This window comes from Gopherus flavomarginatus, chromosome 3 (assembly GCF_025201925.1).
Source record: "Gopherus flavomarginatus isolate rGopFla2 chromosome 3, rGopFla2.mat.asm, whole genome shotgun sequence".
NCBI classification, from domain to species: Eukaryota; Metazoa; Chordata; order Testudines; family Testudinidae; genus Gopherus; species Gopherus flavomarginatus.
In genome coordinates this window covers 212,253,952-212,273,284 of record NC_066619.1, presented here as the reverse complement: position 1 = coordinate 212,273,284, position 19,333 = coordinate 212,253,952, and the positions used below count along the sequence as shown (strand labels likewise).

Below are 19,333 nucleotides of genomic sequence, written 5' to 3'. Positions count from 1 at the left end.
AAATATATTATTAATATAATCACCTCAAAATAACATTCAAAGAAAGTCCAAAATAAGTCTTCAATATAATGGCTGTTTATTGGTTTTGCTACTGGATAGTATAATAGCACTGAATAGTATACTGTGTTTTGCTCTCAGCAAAATTCAAGTTGTATACACTGATTTCTCTAAGGATTGTTCTCTACATTGGTGTTCTACCATCTTCCACAAAAACCAATTAAATTTGAAATAGCAGTACTGTATGTTGCAATATTTAAAGCCTAGAAAACAAAGGTTTTTTAAAAAAGAAATCTAATATTTGTTTACTATAGCACAATTGATGTGCTTGGTGCTTTCTAAACATTCATGAAGGGACAGTGACTGCTTGATGAAGTTCACAATTTAAGGACAGACAGACAAGTCATTAGAGGCTGCAATTTCTCTGTTTTAAAAAGTATAGTTAAATCTGAATTGGGGATGAATTTTCCAGAGAAACAATGGCTTCATCAGTGGATGATGGTTATAAGGGGGTCAGAATTAGGAATGGACTCAACAGGAGTAAAGCATCACAAGAATGTCTCAAGGGAAGGACTGGCTTAACAGAGCTGGGGAATCTGAGAGCCAAATGAGATCTTTTCTTTTAAGCAAAGAACTCTACCCAGATGGTGTACAAAACGGGAGACAAATGGGTTAGGATTGGGGGACAGAATAAAGAAGAAATCTTGAAAGAGTAAGAAAAATATTTTAGCATACTACTTCCGCACTGTAATTTCATGGTGACTATTCAATGAACATAAACGACAAGTGCTTGTCCATTCTCTAACACATATTAGATGAACAAACAAAAAGAATGCATCTGTCATCTATTATATATGTAATATGTATAAGGAGACAAATATGTGAATTTTGATGTGGTTATTTAAAAAATATCCTTTATTTTAATTAATTATCCAGTTATTTCACTCCCCCATGATAGTCAAAAAATGCTGAATTCTGTATATAGTCAAGGTGGACAACTTCCTCCCAGGTCTGCATTCTTTGTTGGGAAGACGATAACAACATCTGGTGTTATATGGAGACCATCTCCAGTCTATTGATTGTTTTTTGTTGTTGTAACTATGCCTCCAGTTCTCCTATTATGTCAAAAGATTTCCCATTACATTTTTCTCCCCTTCATGTTGAGGCAACATAGATTTACATGCTCTGTGAAGTCCCCCAGAAGAAAACCCCTGTCCTTATATGTGGAGAGCCTTAGAAACTATTTGATTTTAGCTTGACCTGACTATTAATGCCACAATTCCAACTCTCAGCCTCCAGGCAATTAGAAAGAAAGAAAATTGTTTGAATAAATCCAGCGGGCAATTTCCATATTAAAAAAAAAAAAAGTGCAAGTTGGAACCATGTGGTCTCAATAAGGCTGTAAAAACACCCCCCCGCCAATCTTTGTGTTCCTAAATGTACATTGCAGTGTACCCATAACCTCTCTTTTAAATCATCTTTAACCAGATCTGAATCATTCTGACCACAAATGAATGGGTGACACTGGAATGTGCTTGAGTAGACAGTTGCTCAGAAGTGGACTTTAGGGCATTTTCACTTCCAATGTTAAAGGGCCCGATCCACAGCAAAAATCTTTCAAGGTTAAAGCCTTGAGGATAGAAAATGACATCATAGTTTAATCATTCAGAAAAAAAAATGCAACTTCTGCAGAATAAGTCAAAGTAACGTACCACAAACCACAGTGGGCAGATAAAGCCAAAAAACAGGTTTTCTTACTGAGGCATACAGATACCACAAGCAGCTGGCAGATACATGTTTAATTGTATTCACAGAAACCTATTGTATCTGTCAGCACAGCCATATTCAGAGTGGCCAATCAGCACGCAGTGTCAGAATAACCACACTTAGAACAACAAATTGAATCCTGCTTTCACATTTATACTGTACTGCAGTCCAGGTTGTGGGCTACCATCATTTTTGGAACAGGTACAAAATGTATCTGGCAATATCCTTTAAAGACTTTTAGACAGATCATTTAAGGCCCAATCCTGTAAGATGCCCTGCCAAGATGGTGCTGAGCTTCCACAAGGTCCCACTGAAGTCAGCAGGACTTGAAGGCACTCAACACCTCACAAGAGTTAGAACAGAATTGTGAAACATATATGAACACAATTTCCTGGGGAAGAGTCAACATGTTTTTTTTTAAAAGGGAAATCATGCCTCACCAATCTACTACAATTCTTTGAGGGGGCCAACAAGCATGTGGACAAGAGGGATCCAGCAGATAATGTACTTAGATTTTCAGAAAGCCTTTGACAATATCCCTCACCAAAGACTCTTAAGCAAAGTAAGCTGTCATGAGGTAAGAGGGAAGGTCCTCTCGTAGATCTGCAACTGGATAAAAGATAGGAAAAAAAGGGTAGGAATAAATGGTTGGTTTTCAGAATGGAGAAAGGTAAATAGTGGTGTCCCCCCACAGATCTGTACTGGGACCAGTACTATTCAACATATTCATAAATGATATGGAAAAAGGGGTAAAACAATGAGGTGGCAAAATTTGCAGATGATACAAAACTACTCAAGATAGTTAAATCCAAAGCAGATGGTGAAGAGTTACAAAGAGATCTCACAAAACTGCATGACTGGGCAACAAGATGGCTGATGAAATTCAATATCGATAAATGCAATGTAATGCACATTATGTTTTCCAATCCCAAATATACATATAAAATGATGGGGTTTAAATTAGTTCTAACCAGTCAAGAAAGATCTTGGAGTCATTGTGGATCATTCTCTGAAAAAAATCCACTCAATGTGAAGTGGAAGTCAGGAAAGCGAACAGAATGTTTGGAATCATTAAGAAAAGGATAGATAATAAGACAGATCATATCATATTGCTTCTATATAAATCCATGGTATGCCCACATCTTGAATATTGTGTGCAGATATGGTCGCCCCATCTCAAAAAAGATATACAGTAACTCCTCACTTAAAGTCATCCTGGTTAATGTTGTTTCATTGCTGATCAGTTAGGGAACATGCTCATTTAAAGTTGTGTAATGCTCCCTTCTAACCTCATTTGGCAACTGCCTGCTTTGTCTACTGCTTGCAGGAAGAGCAGCGCGTTGCAGCTAGCTGTTGGGGGCCAGGAACCAGGGTGGACCGGCAGCCCCCCTATCAGCGTCCTGCTCCTCTAAGTTCCCTGCGCAGCAGCTGCTCAGCAGGCTAGCAATTGCAGCTGTCCCTCTTCCCATTGCCATGTTCTGCTCCTGCCCTCTGCCTTGCAGCTGCTCCCCAAGACTGTGTGTGTGTGTGTGTGTGTGTGTGTGTGTGTGTGTGTGTGTGTGTAGAAAATGGGGGAGCTAATGTCTGGGTGTCCCCTTCCCCTCTGCTCCCTATCTTCCGTAGAGCAGGGGGGACACACCAGGGCTCAGGATGGAGGGAGCTTGCAGCATCTAAGGTCTCAGCAAGCTGATCTAATTAACAAGACAGTGTACTTAAAAGGGGGAAATGCACATATCTCCCTCCATTCCTGCTGCCTTGTAGAGTGAGAGAGTTAACCCTTGATGGCTCAGCCAATTGCCAGTTCATCATTTAGCAGTAAGGGAAATATCCCACCCTCTGACTCCTCCACCTCAACCAAGCTTCACAATCATCATCACTGTATACCAGTATTAAATTGTTTGTTTAAAACTTAGGGCTTGTCTACATCACAAAGTTGCAGCGCTGGTGAGGGGGTTACAGCGCTGCAACTTAGGAGGTGTACACATCTGCAGGGCATCACCAGCGCTGCAACTCCCTGTTTGCAGCGCTGGCTGTACTCCCGTTTTGTCTCGGGTGTAGAGGATCCAGCGCTGGTAATCAAGTGTAGACACTTACCAGCGCTTTTCTTGACCTCCGTGGAATAAGCAGGTATCCCAGCATACCTGAGGAAGCCTCTGGTAATCAAGCTGGTCTCCTTCCCCGGTTTGCTCTCGCGTTCCCCGAACCCCCGAGCAAGCAGGTCTCCTTCCCTGCGGTTTGCAGGGTGGTTCGGGGAACGCGAGAGCAAACCGCGGGGAAGCTGGTCTCCTTTCCCGGTTTGCTCTCGCGTTCCCCGAACCCCCCTTGAAGCCGCCCAACAGCGCTGCAGTGTGGCCACATCTAACACCACTTGCAGCGCTGGTTGCTGTAAGTGTGGCCACTCTGCAACGCTGGCCCTATACAGCTGTACTAATACAGCTGTAACAACCAGCGCTGAAAAATTGTAGATGTAGACATACCCTTATACTAAGTGTGAGTGTGAGAGATATATTAGTCTTTTATCTGGTGAAAGTTTTTTTCCTGGAACCTAACCCCTGCATATACATTAATTCTTATGGGGAAATTGGATTCGCTTAACATCGTTTCACTTAAAGTGGCATTTTTCAGGAACATAACAACATTAAGTGAGGAGTTACTGTATTGGAATTGGAAAAGATACAGAAAAGGGCAACAAACATGATTATGAGTATGAAATGGCTTCCATATGGAGGAGAGATTAACAAGACTTGGACTTCTCAACTTGGAAAAGAGACGACTAAGGGGGATATGATAGAGGTCTACAGAATCATGACTGGTGAGGAGAAAGTAAAGAAGGAAGTGTTATTTACTCCTTTTCATAACACAGGAACTAGGGGTCACCAAATGAAATTAATAAGTAACAAGTTTAAAACAAACAAAAGGATGTATTTCTTCACACAAAACACAGTCAACCTGTGGAACTCTTTGCCAGAGGATGTGATGAAGATCAAGACTATAACAAGGTTCAGAAAGAAACTAGATAAATTAATGGAGGATAGGTCCATCAATGGACTATTAGCCAGGACAGGCAGGGATGGTGTCCCTAGTCTGTTTGCCAGAAGCTGGGAATGGGCAACAGAGGACGGATCATTTGATGATTACCTATTCTGTTCATTCCCTCTAAAGCACCTGATATTGGCCACATGGGAAAACAGGATACTGGGCTTAGAGGGACCTTTGGTCTGACCCAATATGGCCATTTTTTCTGTTCTGTGAGTATTCAGCATGTCTCAAAAGAAGTCCCCAAATGCAACTTACCTTTAAAATTATAATAGGAGATAAGCCTACAGTGAATTAGTTCCTGTGAAAGTCAAGTTTAGGCAATGAATAATAAAAGAAGCTACCTAAAAAAGCAGCTCTCAGCATAGGTATCACATCAGCTATCAGAGCAGAGAGGCCCAGGTTTAATATTTATGTACCAGCAGCACTGAGTAGCATGTTATTTTTAAAAATATAGCCATAGTTTGAATAAGCTTCCCTCCCCCTTCAAATGGCAAATTATACATACATGTAGCCAAAGCGATATGTCTTTAATATGGATACGCCAGAGCCAGAACCTTTTGGATCCAGATATTAACTTTCCCATTGTTCAAGAATATCTAGATCCAGGGTTTTTGGTTGAGGCCCACCTCTAGTGTCTAATTGCTGAGCTTTACACTCATTGTCAGAATTCACAGACAGTACCAAATGATATGTTAAAAACATATTAAAGCAGGAAAAGTAACAAAAGACCTCAGGTTTTTCCTCCCATCAATGAGAAATTATAGCACCTGGGGAAACTGTGAAACTGAAAGCATTGCTTATGAAATCTGACATGATGCCGTCAGAGGGGGGAGCACAACTCTAGAAAGCACCATTCCAATTTTAGCTCCCAAAAGGAATTTTTGCTAGTTCTAGTGTCCCATTCCAAACAAGTGAATAATACTCTTTTTATAGACTAAACAACAGCATGCAAAGGAGATGTGAATCCCAGTACAAGGACAAAAACTCTTCTTGAACATATCACTAAAAAATGAACGAGGCACTGAACATCTGTAGTTATTTGGAAATTCAAATCCACACTCAGTCAGCTGACCAGGTAGCAGAACATTTATTCACCAATCTCCCCACAAAGTACAGTTGCCCAATAAGAGTATTCTTTCCAACAAAAAGGGGATAGTTAGAACTGGACAGTGTTGGTAAAAGTTTAAGAAACTGAACAAAAAGCTGCAGCCATTGGAGAAAACAGGTAACTGACTGCACCTGCCAACCAACCATTTGCACCTGCACACAACTGCATATTTTGTATGTGACTAAATTCACTCCCACATCACCTGTGACAAAACAAAAGTAAACAATTGCCTTTTTGCAAATTACTACAGGGTTTTGGAATCCCTATTTCAAGCACAGGTACAACCACAGGCAAGGGTAGAAAGTCTGTTCCCCTCCTCCACCATCCTGTTTATAACCCTGTGATAGTTACATGGCAAATGCATTCACACTACAAGTCTTCTCCTCTTCCTCAACTTTTTAACATAGTTGAACTACTGGTTTTCAAAGCTTCATCACCATTTTGTCAAGACAGTTCAACTAAATCTTGGCAACATCTAGTAGCATGCTGACTGCATTATTTATCAGTAGCTTTAAGACAAATGGTCCCTAAGGTGGGTCCCTTTTTGACAGCCAGATGGTATCTCTGGAGGCAGCTGGATCAATATCCTGGAGCACTGTTCATTTTAAGTATTTCTAGAGTCCAGTTAGAGAGAAGGGAAAAACAATCCCTGTAATGGGTGGTTCTTTGGTAGCAAGTTTAAGAAACAGTATGGCATAGGTACAAAAACAAGTATAGCAGCAACTGTTTGTTTACTAGAAGAAAACCAGGTTTCATTTTGCCCAGTTCTTGTCCTCTACATGACAGACAAATCTCCAAGAACACATTCCTTTCTCCTGTATGTTGGCTTCCACTTGTTTCCCTGAGAACAACATTTGCTAACTGATTGCTCTTTATGTCAAGACCTGAAAAAGTAGGTTTTCTAAAAATGAGATTCGTTTCCTAAAGTGATCAAAGGTGGTTTGAATGAATTAAAGCAGTTTAAATCAAACCTATTTTTTGCTCCTATGAACCTAAATAAATCTTTCCCCTCCCTCCATTCTTCACATTAGTGACCGACATACCAACAACTCCACTCTATCCGACTGTACTAATTTCGACTTCACGGGTTCAAACAACAAACTAAGCAGTTCCTATTCTGTAGTTACTCTATTCTAGTTACGTATGGTGATTGAACAGATTTTCAGCTAACCTAGTCATGAAGCCCTACGGAAATCCTTCCAAGATCAGAATTTGGCTAAAGCCTATTGAGTCTTTTCAGGGCTTTCGCGGCGCGGGGGAGATCAGGACAACTTAACTGCAGAACACTGTTCCGAGGCAAACTATGACTGAGCATATACACTGAGATTCATTAGAATGCGTTGCCATTGCAATGAAATTACTAAAGCGCCTCGTTTTTATCCGATTCTTTATACCTATTTAATGCTGGCACTTACCGTCGTGGAACAAATGGACCCCCACCCCCCAAAGAGGTTGACGGTCTCCGTGTCCCTTCACTATTTGACTATCTCCAGCTCCCAGCTTTGCTGTACTAAAAATCAGCCTAGTTTGCAGAACAGAACGGAGGAAATTAAGAGACCGCCGAGTTGCCAAAATTCCGATCACTCACGAGCAGCAGTGAAGACGTCCTCTCGGGTTCCGGCTGATTCCAAAGAACAAAGCCACTGCTGGCAGTGAGGAAGCCGAGTGTACGTCCCCTGGCTTCAATCCAACTGTTGCTCTTGCCTTTGCTTCAGAGTACGTGAGTGTGTGCTGATGTGCGCCCGTAATGCATGTGAGAGAGAAGGGCTGGGAAAAAATAGGGTGGGTGTTGGGAGAGAAATGCTGGTGATGTCCCGAAAAATAAGACGAAAGAAATTACTAGGGTGATCTGTCTCCCCTCACTTTCTCCTCTTATCACGTGCTGAGGCTTTTTCCTTGCGGGGATTTTGATCTCAAGAGAGAAGGTAGAGAGCAAATTCCACCGGGGCTTCCTAAAACCGATCGCTAGTTGGACGGCACATTAAACCACAACGGAAGGGCTCTCTTCACCCCTGAGCGAGGAAGCTGCCAAGACATCTTGGGAATTGCGGGCTTAGTAGCAATCTAACGTTAGGTAGTTGTGAAGCACAATATGTATCTCTCTCTCTCTCTCTCTCTGTCCCTCCCCCCCTTAAGAGTTTACTCGATTTCCAAGATCTATACTGCCATTGCTTCCCTAAGCTATTTCAGATTCCACTCTCTGGTATCTCTGGATGTTGTAGAATATAGATTTTTTTTAATTGACTGTGCATTTGCTGATAGCATAACACACAGACTATGCAGCTTACCCCACACTACCCTCTCATTACCTCTAGTGAATTCTGTTACTCCACTCTTGGAAAGGAGCTTGCTCTGTACCAAAAAAGAAATAAGAAGTTTCCTCCTAGAACTTCAGAGCTACAAGTTAACTACAGCGGCTACAAGTGGACCAAGGATGCCAATGCCATTTTTTTTCATTCTTCACCACTGTGATGGGTTCGGTCACAGGTATCCCTTTGGGACTGTCACCTGACATGCTGAGATTACTTCTGAGCCCATTTTCTCTGCCAGCTTGTGTCATAAACAGATAGTTAAGGGTTAATAGAACAGGAGTACTTCATGTCTCTTTTGCCTGTAAAGGGTTAACAAGGTCAGTGAGCCTGGCTGTCACCTGACCAGAGGATCAATCAGGGGACAGGATACTTTCAAATCTTAAGGGAGGGAAGTTTGTGTGTGTGCTGTTAGCTTTTGGTGGTGGTTCACTCTGGGGGCTCAGAGGGACCAGACATGCAACCAGGTTTCTCTCCAATCCAGGCTCTTATAAGTTCAGAATAGTGAGTACTAGGTAGATAAAGTGAGTTAGGCTTATGTTTGTTTTCTTTATTTGCAAATATGTATTTGGCTGGAAGGAGTTCAAATGTGTATTTGGCTGGAAGGATTTTAATTTGTACTTGTATACTTAGGCTGGGAGGGTATTCCCAGTGTCTATAGCTGAAAGACCCTGTACCTATTCCATTTTAAATTTGCAAAGAAAATTTTTACTGTTTTCTTTCTTTAATTAAAAGCTTTTCTTGTTTAAGAACCTGATTGTTTTTTTATTCTGGTAAGACCCCAGGGGACTGGGTCTGGATCCACCAGGGAATTGGTGGGGAGAAAGGAGGAAAGGGGGAGAGAGAGGTTAATTTTCTCTCTGTGTTAGGATTACTTTCTCTCTCAGGGAGAGTCTGGGAGGAAGAGAGAGAAGGAGGGGGGGAAGGTGCATCTTCCTCTCTGTTTAAGATTCAAGGAGTTTGAATCACAGTAATCTTCCAGGGTAACCCAGGGAGGGGAAGTCTGGGAGAGGTAAAGGTGAGGGAAAGGGTTTACTTTCCTTGTGTTAAGATCCAGAGGGTCTGGGTCTTGGGGGTCCCTGGGCAAGGTTTTGGGGGGACCAGAGTGTACCAGGCACTGTAATTCCTGGTTGGTGGCAGCGCTACAGGTTCTAAACTGGTAATTAAGCTTAGAGGAATTCATGCTGGTACCCCATCTTTTGGACGCTAAGGTTCAGAGTGGGGAATTATACCATGACAGCTTGTGACTCCAGAACCCTGTCTTGTTGAGCCAGACATGCTAGCCTGCTGCAACACAGACCCAGGTCTGGTCCATGCCCCCAAAGCTGCAGGCTTAAGTGAAAACAGCTTAGCACGTTACCTAGCTCCAGCACCCAAACACCTAGCTCCCAATGGGATTCATACCCCAAATAAATCCATTTTACTCTATATAAAGTTTATGCATGGTAAATTCATAAATTGTCTACCCTCTATAACACTGACACAGAGAGATGCACAGCTGTTTGCTCCCCAAAGTATTAATCACTTACTCTGGGTTTATTAATAAACAAGTAATTTTATTAAATATAAAAAGTAGGATTTAAGTGGTTTCAAGTAATGATAGAACAAAGTAAGTCACCAAGCAAAATAAAGCAAAAACATGCAAGTCTAAGAAACTAATTACAGGTAAAATCTTACCCTCAGAGATGTTCCAATTAGTTTCTTTCACAGACTGGACTCCTTCCTAGTCTGAGCTGAACCCTTTCCCCTGGTACAGTCCTTGTTAGTTTCAGCAGATCTTAGGTGGAGCCTAGGGGTTCTCTCATGAATGGCCACCTGCTTTGTTCTGTTCCACCCCCTTTTATAACTTTGGCTGGAATCTTTTGTCTCTCTGAGTCCCCACCCCTCCATCTAAATGGAAAAGTACCAGATTTAAGATGGATTCCAGTATCAGGTGACATGTTCACATGTCCTGTGAGACCCTAGCCTCCATTTTTCCAGGGCTGGCCTACACATATGTAGGGAGGTTTGTAAGTATACAGAGCCATTTACAACTGAATTGTCCTAGTCAATGAGATGCATCAAGATTCTAAACCACCATTAATGGCCCACATTTTGCATAATTACAAATAGGACCTCAGAATTATACTTCATATACCTATCTCATACAGCAGGAAGGGACCCTGAAAGGTCATTGAGTCCAGCCCCCTGCCTTCGCTAGCAGGACCAAGTACTGATTTTGCCCCAGATCCTTAAGTTGCCCCCTCAAGGACTGAACTCCTAACCCTGGGTTTAGGAGGCCAATGCGCAAACCACTGAGCTATCCCTCCCCCCATTTCTAACCTCAGATACAAGAATGATATATACATACAAATAGGAGAAATATATTCAATAGGTTATAACCTTTGTTATGATATCTTACAACAGACATTTTGCATAAAGACTATTCCAGTTACATATTTACACTTATAAGCGTGTTTCCATAAAACATATGGAGTGCAACATCACAACCCCCATGAACTCAGAGAGCAATTTCTTGTAAGGAATAGTCTTTTAGGTAATGAAATGAACAGGGACAATTGCACTTGGCAACATAAGGAAGAATGTCAGAAAAGACTTTTGGAATTAGTTTTTGTGTCATGCAAAAGAATCTGGCATAAGTATTTCAGCTAGTCATAGGATTTAAGTCCAGAAGGGACCATCAGATAATTTAGTCTGACCTCCTCTTGTCATAACTTTAGTCCCAGATTTGGACCTTAGCGTCCAAAATATGGGGGTTAGCATGAAAACCTCCAAGCTTAGTTACCAGCTTGGACCTGGTACTTGCTGCCACCACCCAAAAAATTAGAGTGTTTTGGGGCACTCTGGTCCCCCTGAAAAACCTTCCCTGGGGACCCCAAGACCCAAATCCCTTGAGTCTCACAACAAAGGGAAATAATCCTTTTTCCCTTCCCCCCTCCAGGTGCTCCTGGAGAGATACACAGACACAAACTCTGTGAAACTACACAGAGTGACTCCCCCTCTCTGTTCCCAGTCCTGGAAACCAAAAGCACTTTCCTATTCCCCCAGAGGGAATGCAAAATCAGGCTAGCAAATCCAACACACAGATCTCCCCCCCTGATTTCTTCCTCCCACCAATTCCCTGGTGAGTACAGACTCAATTTCCCTGAAGTAAAGAAAAACTCCAACAGGTCTTAAAAGAAAGCTTTATATAAAAAGAAAGAAAAAATATATACAAATGGTCTCTCTGTATTAAGGTAACAAAATACAGGGTCGATTGCTTAAAAGAATATTGAATAAACAGCCTTATTCAAAAAGAATACAAATCAAAGCACTCCAGCACTTATATTCATGCAAATACCAAAGAAAAGAAACCATATAACTTACTATCTGATCTCTTTGTCCTTACACTTAGAAACAGAAGACTAGAAAGTAGAAACTACTTCTCCAAAGCTCAGAGAAAGCAGGCAGACAGACAAAGACTCAGACACAAACTTCCCTCCACCCAGAGTTGAAAAAATCCGGTTTCCTGATTGGTCCTCTGGTCAGGTGCTTCAGGTGAAAGAGACATTAACCCTTAGCTATCACCCTTAGCTATCTGTTTATGACACCTCTATATCACAGGCCGCCAACACCAATCAGCACCCATAAAGTAAACTGAACCACCATAGTTAGACAAAGGTATTACAGCAACAACCCTTAGGAGACTTAATTGTTATGTGCCACAAGTTGATAATAGGAGGGACTGAGGTGCAATGTCCAAGGCCCCTGAACTGGCAGGGAATTAATTTAGTGAAATATATCCACATGATCCTGGTAAGCACCCACATCCGATGCTGCAAAGATAGGCCCAAACCCCCAATTTCACTGCCAATCTAACCTGGTAAAAAATTCCTTCCTGATTCTACAGATAGTAACCAGTTCGGGTATGTCTACACTTAAAACAAAAAAACTCCAAAATCACACCCTGCTACAGAAAGTCTCAGAGCCTGAATCAGCTAACTGCTTTTGGGGCTCACACTACAGGACTAAAAACAGTTCTGCAGATATTTCTACTTGGAGCCCCCCAGTTGGGTTTCAGAGCTCCAGCTCCAGTCCAAGTAGTCATGTCTACACTGCTATTGCTAGCTATGTAGCAGAAGTCTGAGTCAGTTTACACAGGCTCTGGACTTGCTGTCATGTGTGGGTTCTTTTTTGTTTTTGGTTTTTTGGCTGTGTACACATACCCTTAGATTGGGGTGGGCAAACTTTTTGGCCCAAAGGCCACATCAAGGTGGAAAACTGCATGCAGTGTCATGAATGTAAGGCTGGGGCAGGAGGGGATGCAGAAGGGAGTGTGGGAGGGGGTGCAGTGTGTAGGAAGGAGCTCAGGGCAAAAGTTTGGGGTTCAGAAGAGGTGAGGGGTGCAGCAGGGGGCTCAGGGGTGGAGTGCGGGAGGGGGCTCAGAGCAGGGTGTTGGGGCAGCTATTTCATTCCTTTCAGGTTCTTGACAGAGTCTATATTGCAAACACACCTCCCTCTTCTCAGAGAGTGACTGCACAGTACTTCCCTTTCAGCCCCCATCTGTTCTCAACTTGCTGGCTTTGTACCAGCCCAGCCTACACCTGCTCAGCTGAGCTTCATCTTTTGTTATAGCTTACCTCTCCAACCTAACTCTCCCCCAGGTGCAGCCTATTAGGTTAATTAGCCTCTTCCCACCTACCTTAACCCTTTTATATGAGATGTGGAGCCAACACCCCATCACAGTCCTCTAAAACTTCTTTGAAATTTGGTGTGCTTCAGATGGATGCTGGGTAGGGACAGTGACCCCAGGTTCCAGAGATATAGGCCTTGAAAAAAAATAGCCATTTTAAAAAAGTTTAGCTCTGGGCAAAAAAAATCTAGAGTATAAATTATTGAGGCATGTAATGGTTCCCACTCAGGAGCTGGTTGGGAAGCATAGCCTAGTGGTCAGGCTGCAACCTGTGACCAGTAGAGGGTTGTTGGTAGGGGAGCCTGGGCCCTCTCATTCCATTGGGCTCTGAGCCAGGGCCCTTTGGCCTACCAGTGGTTTGACATGTGGTAGAGTTGAGATGATGTTTGCCAATGTGCAATACTGTGCATTTACCAACAGTGAATTTCATCTACCATTTTGTTGCCCAGTCACCCAATTTTTGAGCTCCCTGTGTGACTCTTCACAGACTGCTTTGGACTTAGCTATTTTGAGTAATTTTGCGTCATCTGGAAAAAGGGGTAAAACAGTGAGGTGGCAGAATTTGCAGATCATTTATGAATATGTTGAACAGCACTGGTTCCAGTACAGATCCCTGGGGGACGCTTCTCTCTATTCTGAAAACTGACCATTTATTCCTGCCCTTTATTTGCTGTCTTTTAACCAGATCCATAAGAGGACCTTCCCTCTTATCTAATCACTGCTTAGTTTGCTTAAGAGCCTTTGGTGAGTGACCTAGTCAAAGCTTTCTGAAAATCCAGATACACTGTATCCACTGGCTCATCCTTGTCCACCTGTTTGTTGACCCCCCACAAAGAATTCTAATAGAGTATTCTAATAAACACCCACCAGTACCACCTGTTGTTGAAAAGGCTGCAGAAAGAAAATAATTCACAGTAATAGGAGAAGACCATCTGCAAATTAGCAAGTATGCAGTTGGAGTATATGACAAGCCCATTCATAACTAGGGACAGTTATAATGTATTTGAAGGGAGGAAGAAAAATTTTAATCATTGGTGTTAGTGTAACTAAGGTTTCTGCAAAATTAAAGTGTTTTTGTCTAATTAGTCAGTAAATTATATAAAGACATATAAAATCAAATTATACCTCAATGAAGACTTCACATAGTAAATAGAACATAACATCATTAATGATGTACTCAACCCCTCCCTCCCGTTAATACAGAATGGCAATCCCTCTCCCCCATTAATACAGAATTCAGTTTGCTTTGTAGTATGTTATCCCCTTGCAAAATGCTGAGTTGAGCAAAACTCAAACTTCTGAAAAATCAGGAAAAGCACAGTTAAATTTGCACGAAAAGGTCTTCTTTCAGTAATGCCCCAATATACCCCATCCAGGGAAGCTGTGCTGGTTGCATAAAGAAACTACTGGCTTTGTTTCTTGCTCCCCTTTTGATATTTTTGATGCAATGATTAAATAATCTCAAGTGGTGAAGGGGGAAAAACCTCTTAGATCTCACCTGTTCCTTTAGATCAATTGCAAGATGTGTGCTTATAAATCATAGCCCTCCTAACACCAATGTCATGTACTTGATAAATACAAAACCCTACATGTTCCTTCCATGTTTCATATATGATATTGGCATCTATCAATACAGGTCATTTACAATACAGTGCTTGAACCTACTGAGAGGAGGGCTCCAAACTGAAAAGGGAAGGGATTGAAGAAGAAAGATGAACAACCAAATATGGAAAAATGAAGAGCATCAATTTATGAACTAGAACATTACAGGTATGTCCAGTTCAGCTAATTTATGCAGGCGGTACTTTCTTGATTGGTGACCCATTTCAGGCATCGTCTTTAGCTAGAGAAATCTTTGCCAAAGATTTAGCATATTCTTGCAAAACAACTTATGCCTCAGTGAGCATGATTTCTCTACACATAGGTAGTAAGGGTAATCTTCTCTAGCCCCTTCATCAATTTCCATATACTTGAATTCTTTGTTTTGAAAGCCGGGATCAATCTAAGCTATCCATGGTGTAGATATATACAAGAAGGCTTTCTTTGTAAAGATAATGGATGAAGTTTTCAAATGTGCCTGAATGTTTTAGGAGCCTAAATCCTATTTTCAGAAGGGTCTAAAGCATATAGGCTTAAGAACAAGAATGGCTATACTGGGTCAGACCAAAAGTCCATCTAGCCCATTATCCCGTCTTCTGTCAGTGGCCAATGCCAGATGCCCCAGAGGGAATGAACAGAACAGGTAATCATCAAGTGATCCATTCCCTGTCGCCCATCTGGCTTCTAAGTGACTTAGGTGTTTTTGAAATTGGGATGTAGAAATTTTTGAAAAATGTTACCCTGTGGGCTGATTCTCCTCTCTCTTGCAAGTAACTCAAAATTTAAATTCAATACCAATAGCTAAGTAAAAGGAAAAACATTTTATAGAAATATAATCTAAAACAAAAACGAGTTTATCCGAATCTATTTCATGTATCAGAGCTTTCCATTTTTGTATGGACACAAATTCAAAGGGAAGAAAGGAGGATTAAAATGCAGAAGCTACCCAAAACACTAGAAAACAGACAAAAATATGAAATTCAAAGCAATAGTGTGGACTGCACATGCAAGACTTACCATATGATCAAATATTGTCTTATGTTAATTACTGATGAAGTCTCCATACATTCCATTAAAAGAACCATCAAAAAATCAACATGTAAAAAGAAATATCTAAGCAGCACAACAAACTTCTCAAACTCTCTGTATCCGTTAAGTCCAAGTGAATAGTTCCTAAACCCCACAGCCTCAAAACAGACTACCCCTACATTCAGCATCTGAATCATACTGATGATGCATATATTCAAGCAAGTCTGACTTGCATTCACAAATGTGACAAATATTCTTGGATGCATCCTAATCCTGAAGTGATGGAAAGATGCATTTACTGGGGTCTCAGAAGAAAGTCATTCCCCACTTGCCTCCCAAATCATGCTTAATTCTGCTCACATCACATTACTGTATTCCTGAGTAATAACAGAATGTAGGACCTTGTTCAACATGTGTCTTTTTTATTTTAACAGGATCCCACCAAAGGCTGTAGTGCCAGAAGGCAACTGGAAGAATGTTTTTACTTTACATGCTAGCAGCGACATCTGTTTCCAACAAAAGCTAGGCTTCCTACTTTTGGCACATGTGTAGACTGAAGGTGCCCATATAAGTCAAACAGATGAAGCACACATTCATGGACAGTCACCTACTTCTGCTTGCAAAGATTTAATGATATGCTCTAGGACTTTCTTTAAGTTGAAGTATATTAATACATATTTATAAAATCTTTTGTACAAAATTCACCCTTATAAGTTTTTGGAGCAGAGGGGAAATGTAATTTCACTTTAAAAAAATGGTGTTTTCTGAATGCTACTAAACTCAGTAGGAGATTTAACCTTGGACAGTTTGTTATTTAGTTTGCTGAATGACTGTTCTAAAACTGCTGAAAATGGACAGGACAAAACTGTTTGTGGGAACAGGGAAATATCTAAGAAGCAAAAGGAGGCTTAAAACCACAACACATTGGCAGGAATATTAAAAACAAGCATGAGTGTGTCAACAGGACTTTTCACAACAAAGATCCTTCCTTAACCTCTGTCTAGTACACTATTGATCCAAGTAATCTGTCCAGTCACTAGAGACATTTCCTAGTCAGAAATGATTTCGACAAGGAAATTAGCTATTTCTGAAAATGATTAAGAAAGATTCCTTTGTAGGGGAATACAATGGTTGGGTGGGTTGCTAGGGACAGCTTTATGGGGGAGCGGGGGAAGGTTTCCTTGCCTGTGCTTAGAAGAAAAGGTTGTTCTGTTTCACTGTCTGAGGATATTTTGGATGTTCTCTCTGAACTGGGATTTACTACCCAAAGCCAGGAGGAGCTCCAGAAGAGATGTTGCCTGGACACAAGCATGTAACTTTTGGTGGCTACACATCATATTACCAGAACAGCAACAACTATAGGTAAGCACAGCTATACAGGGAAGGCCCTTGTTCAGAAGCTGGGAATACTGACCAGTCTCCATTGCCACCACTCTCCCCAGCTTTCTGGAGAAGCTGGTGTCCTCCACTTTGACTGCTCCAGACAGGGTCTCCAGAACGGCCATTGCACCTTCCTGGACTGAAACAGAGATCCCCAGGTGTGTCCACAGATATCACTGCTCCTTCCTGTCTGCCATTATTATTTTTATGCTATTATAAATTTTACACATCTTCACGGTCATTCACTTTTGAGTTAAATATGCAGACAAGAAAACGTAATTAAATGGCAACATGACAAGAAGTTTGTAACCTACACAGCTCAGCTCTAGCCTAATCCAGAGACAAACCCAAAAGGTGATTTTAAGAAAACTCCCTGGTCAAGTTAGAAAATATTTCTACAGTAGTGATTATTTTGCATAACTTGTTCACCACATTTATTTTGTCTACCATTCCGAGAATCTGTAGGGAGTGTGATAGACCCAGGCCAGTTGGAAACAGCAGAGTAGTCGAAGGGAGATCTACTGGCCACTGGATAAGCAGTTTTCTGTTCCCTGAGTGACCAGAGCAGGGTCTGCTCCAGACTAATGAGAACACTTGACTCCAATTAACCTGCTAAGAGTCAGGTGAGGCTGTTAAGGCTCCTCTGATGCTATAAAAGGGCTCACTCCAGTCAGGTCAGAGGAGAGGAAGTGTGAGAGGAACTGGGAGCAAGAGGCTTGCAAGAAGCTGAGAGTCAGTAGGTATACTGCTGGAGGACTGAGAAAGTACAAGTGTTATCAGACGGACATCAGGAGGAAGGCCTGGTGGTGAAGATAAAGAAGATGTTGGGAGGAGGCCATGCGGAAGTAGCCCAGGGAGTTGTAGCTGTCATGCAGCAGTTCCAGGAGGCACTCTAGACAGCTGCAGTCCACAGGGCCCTGAGCTGGAACCCAGAGTAAAGGGCAGGCCCAGGTTCCCCCCAAACCTCTCAACTCCTGATCAGACACAGGAGGAATTGACCTGGACTGTGGCTTCTACCAGAGGGGAAGGTCTCTGGGCTGTTTCCCAACCCACAAGGTGAATCTGTGAGGTGAGCAAATGCGCCAGTAAGCACAGGACCCACCAAGGTAGAGGAGGAACTTTGTCACAGGAGGGACAGACAATGAAGGAGTAAACACCAGGTTATGCTAATTCTCAGGTCTCTCATCTTAAGAAAAATTGTACAACAAGCTAAGGGTTTCAGTGCTTTGGTCAAATAGCCAGTAAGCAGCTTACAACAAGATTGAGATGTCTATGCTTACAAGCTTACGGGGCCAGAATTATACTGATACATCTGTGCCACTGTAAGAGTGCTTGTATAGCTGTATTATGTTGATGGGAGAGAGCTCTCCTGTCAACATAATAAAACCACCTCAATGAGTGAAAGTAGCTATATCTGCAGGACAGCATCTTCTGCTGACACAGTGCTATGCACACAAGTGCTTATGTCAGCAAAACTTTGTCACTCAAGGGTGTGTGTTTTTTCACACCCCTAAGTGACAAAAGTTTTGAGGAAATAAGTGCTAGTGTAGAAATGACCAGCAGTGCAACCAGAGACTGATGGGGTCTGCCTTTGTCACATGGGTCTAATGTTAATGTTAGACAAACAAAACTGTTCTCCCCCACTGCCATATTACTCAACATTAACTGATTGTTGTGAAGTTAAGAAAATATTGTTTTTTAAATATAGCCACCACCCAATGAGCACCTCAGCTTGAGCTTGAAAAATAACCTTGGAAGTTAAGGTGCATTTTTGTTTTGTTTTGCACTATTGCAAGAAATATTGACTAGATGAATGAAGCAATCCAGATTTTGTTAAATGTCATGCAAATGCAAAGATTTTTTTAAGATTTGATCAGAGAAAAATACATTGCAAAAAATAAAATGCAGCCCAATGATGAGGAAAATCCATATTTTTTGTCATGTAATAAATGTTTACTTCTTGAACTAAGACCAAATTCTAGACTGGCAGCAAGGTGAAGACGACAAGTTATTGGAATTTATTGAAAGATGTTATGACAATGATAAAATATTAAGTAGGATTGCTTCAACTAAAACCCAATTATAATACAATCATTCTTCTCTTTCCACCATATAAATATTTCTATTCCCAGCTAACAACAGCTTGAGAAAATGCTTTTCATGTATAGCTGTTATAAAGCCTATGAAACTGGGCAGAATACACTTACTTTTTAATGTAAGACAGTAGTTAGTTTAAGCCAAAAGACCATGCTGCATTTTTTGCATGATGTATTTACTGAGGCACTGGAAACATTCCGAAAACTGACAACCATTTATAACCCTTTTCAAAGAATTATAATAGTTACAAATGAATGAACAAACCTTGTCTGAGACTAAAAATAGAACTATTTTGAACATTATAAAAGTTCTTGCACTTTGATCCTAGGATTTTAA

At 41.4% G+C, this 19,333-nt stretch overlaps 1 protein-coding gene across 4 annotated transcripts in view; it reads right to left on the bottom strand.

Moving 5' to 3' along the window:
• Positions 1-19,333, bottom strand: part of PALLD (palladin, cytoskeletal associated protein) — a 338,972-nt gene that overhangs the window by 259,816 nt on the left and 59,823 nt on the right. The window contains exon 1 of one of the 4 annotated variants that reach the window (XM_050946158.1): positions 7,500-7,725. The exons of the other annotated variants lie outside the window; for them this stretch is intronic. The gene's annotated coding sequence lies outside the window, so the exon portion shown is untranslated. Of the gene's footprint in view, positions 1-7,499; positions 7,726-19,333 lie in introns of those variants that run through there. 4 annotated transcript variants of the gene reach the window in all.